Source organism: Rattus norvegicus, chromosome 15, assembly GCF_021556685.1.
Source record: "Rattus norvegicus strain SHRSP/BbbUtx chromosome 15, alternate assembly SHRSP_T2T, whole genome shotgun sequence".
In the NCBI taxonomy this organism is placed as follows: Eukaryota; Metazoa; Chordata; class Mammalia; order Rodentia; family Muridae; genus Rattus; species Rattus norvegicus.
The window spans coordinates 103,209,328-103,212,794 of record NC_141548.1 but is presented as its reverse complement, the minus strand read 5'-3'; the positions used below and the strand labels follow the sequence as shown (position 1 = coordinate 103,212,794).

At 51.3% G+C, this 3,467-nt stretch overlaps 1 long non-coding RNA gene across 1 annotated transcript; it reads left to right on the top strand.

Moving 5' to 3' along the window:
- The first annotated feature begins 589 nt into the window (after positions 1-589).
- On the top strand, positions 590-1,474 carry LOC148001152 (uncharacterized). Its single transcript, XR_015639076.1, has 2 exons — positions 590-841; positions 1,233-1,474. It is a non-coding gene; the product is annotated as an uncharacterized LOC148001152 (long non-coding RNA).
- The last annotated feature ends 1,993 nt before the right edge of the window (positions 1,475-3,467 follow it).

Here is a 3,467-nt window from a genome sequence, read left to right as displayed (position 1 = left end):
GCCCGCCCCGCCCCTCGCGCCTCCACGCCCAGCACCCGCCGCCGCCGCTGCTGCCGCCGCCGCTTCCCTAGCGCTGGAGCGCGCGCCCGAGCCCAGCCGCAGCGCTGCCAGGGGCGGAGCCAGCCTGGTGGGCGGAGCATAGAGGAAGGCCCTCCTCTCGCGCCGTCGCCTAGCGACCGTCGGCGCGCTCTAGCGAGACTCGGCTTCCGCAGACGTCTGGCAACACCCAGCCCTACAGGCCTCCGTACTGCGTCTGCGCGCTCTCCTCCTCCCGATGGCGGGCGACGTCAGACTCCCACGCTCAGGGTTTGCTGGAGGTGACAGTAGAGGAATGGTGGGCACAGGGAGACATGCGCACCGTGCTTGGGGGGCCTCACGACGGGCCAGCCTGTGGCCGACATCACTCAGCTTGTCAGCCTTCAGAGAGCTTTGGCTTTAACTCGTTATACGTAACAACGTGAGCCTTAAGGGCCGCTGCCATAAGTTACACAAGCAAATCGAAGCTCCGCTAGTCGGCGGCGCCCAGCCTACACGCAACCTGGTCCGCGCCCGATGACGTCACCGGCACGCCCTCTAGCCCCACCCTCCTCGAGTTTGACGTAAGCCGAGCTCCTCCCCTGCACTGGTAGACAGCCACGGGCGCCTGGAAAACCTGGAGCTCGGATCCGCCAGCCACCGTCAAGAGACCCCCCCCACACCCCTCCAGAGCAGCTCAGCAACAGCCTGCGGGGATGTCGATGCGGAAGCTCGGATTCACTGTAGCCAATCAGGTTGCGGGTCTGGACTCCAGACTACCACTCTTGACCAATGAGAAGACGTCTCATCTTGCTAGCCGATTGGTGTAAGACCCAGTGATAGACTGAGCCAACTCCCCTCCGGGGCTGGCGGGGCTGCGTTTGCGCTTGCGCACGCTCTGATAACCAATCGTAAGCCAGCTGAGGAGAGACGGCGGGCTGAGGGGAGCCAATCAAATCCCTCCCGGTGCTCTGCCACTCAGGTCTGAGGTATAGAGACAGTGCAGGGCTGCCAGGGAACTGGGAGGGGCGGGGCTGGAGCGCCCGACTCCCGGGTGTTCTGGCACAGGAGCGGGTTGCGTTGGCTGGGGAAAGGGATGATTTCTGTTCTAACGTCGCCTCCGTGGCATTCTGCCTGGAGATGGGCATGGAAGTGGTGGCAAAGGATGCGGGCTGGATCGTGGGCTGAATCGGGAAAACAGGGACTTTTGTCTTCAGGGTGAGACATTTTCCGGGCCCTCTGGAGACATCCATCTGGCAGCAGTTGCAGCGGTCCTCCGTTCGAGCCTCCTAAAATGTGTATTTTCTACCCTGTGGTAAACCAGCTTATCTTTGCCCTCCCCCGATCTTCGTCATACACTCCCAGCCATAATCGCAAATTTATGAAAAATTACACCCTCCAGCCTGCAATAACTGGTCATCGCATTTATCTTCATTAAACCATGTTCTTGAAATGACAACTCTGGTCATTACTGCCTCATACTTTTCAGAAGGCTGTATTCTTTTTCAATTCTGTCAGAGTTCGGTGTGCCCCTCCACCATTCTGATTTCCCACAAGGTCATTGTAGAGTGGATTTCAGTCTGGGCTCCTCTAACAGCGGGACATTCTTTTATATCTTTTCTGTCACTTGTCAAAGTACAAAAATGTATTCTGATATAGGAGTTCCCGACTGCCTATTGTTTCTGAACGTTTAAGCATTCCATATGCTTGAATTACCTAGCCACAACATGACTGCAAATTTTTATTTCAAACAATGTAGAGCGCAAGTGCCTTGTCAAATTGAAAATGTCAGCTGCCGTCTCTCCTTCCTTCAGATTCATGGACGTTTGGTTCCAGGCCACCTCCAGAACCAAAAGCCTGCAAATCAAATCCCGTATATGAAATGGCATATTCGTACTTAACCTACACACTCTCTTGTATATTCCGGTTCTCTCTAGATTCCTTGTCTGTCTGATATACTGTAAATGTTAGGCTAATAGTTATGATACAGTCTTTGGGGGGAATGAATCATAACAAACCTACTGTTCCGTACAGTTCTCCATCCCCCCCCCACCCAGTATTTTTGAGTTGCTGCTGTTTGGATGCATGGATATGAAGTCTGCCGATATAGCTCAGGTCCGTCATTCTCAATTGTGTACTATGAAGTTTTGAGAAGTTGAAACTTAGAGAATAGGCAGTGAAGAAACTGTAGGAGGGAAGCATCAGGAACGTTTCATGGGAGTCAAAACTGAAGGGGATCTGCTCTCTCATTCTAATTTAATCATGTAAGAACATGAACTAAAGTCGAGGGAGCCTCGTTTCATGTCTGAATGACTCTGACAGCAATGTTTCAAGAAGCTGATACAGGAGGTCAGTAGCTGGATTTTGGAAGTCTAGTTTTCTGTGAGACTAGTAGGCTGGGTTGTGATTACTTCAGCTCCATAGCAGCTAGTTTTGTGAGGAAAAGCAGAATGCTTCCAGTACAACCAAACCATGTGTATGGGTGATAACATTTTCAGGTGTCAAGGGAATTAAGTAGAGCCTAGAAGCATCACATGTTCTTTGTGGATATGACAACCAGTATTGGTAGCCTTTCTCACCGCTGTGACTAAGTACTTAACAAAAGCAACTTAAAGGAGGAAAAGTTTATCTCCCCCAGTGCCTCACAAGACAGAGTCCATCGTCACGGTTGGAATAGTTAAGCAGTGGGTGGCTAGCTTCCTGTGGCCAGAGTGGGATGCTGTTCACTCACATCTCAGATGCTCTGGAAGAAGGGAGTTCTGAATCTCAGTCCTCCCCTTTCCCTTATCAATCCAGTACCCTAGCTGGTGGGGTGGGTAGAAATGCATTCAAGGTTGTTCTTCCCTGCCCTCAACCAGTCCTCTGGACAATTCCTCACAGACATGCCCCAGAGTGCCTCACTGTGCCTTGGGTATTTCTTAATCCCGTCTAACTGGCAACTGAAAGTAACTATCACTATCTATGCCCTGTTTAGTCTCTGCCCTGTTTAGTACACAGTCTACCTATGCACTGTCTAGTACACAGTCTATCTGTGCAGTGTCTAGTACGTAGTCTATCTGTGCACTGTCTAGTACACAGTCTATCTGTGCAGTGTCTAGTACACAGTCTCTCTGTGCACTGTCTAGTACACAGTCTATCTGTGCAGTGTCTAGTACACAGTCTATCTCTGCAGTGTCTAGTACTCAGTCTATCTGTGCAGTGTCTAGTACACAGTCTATCTGTGCACTGTCTAGTACACAGTCTATCTGTGCACTGTCTAGTACTCAGTCTATCTATGCAGTGTCTAGTACACAGTCTATCTGTGCACTGTCTAGTACACTGTCTACCTGTGCACTGTCTAGTACTCAGTCTATCTGTGCACTGTCTAGTACACTGTCTCTGCAGTGTCTAGTACACAGTCTATCTGTGCAGTGTCTAGTACACAGTCTATCTCTGCAGTGTCTAGTACACAG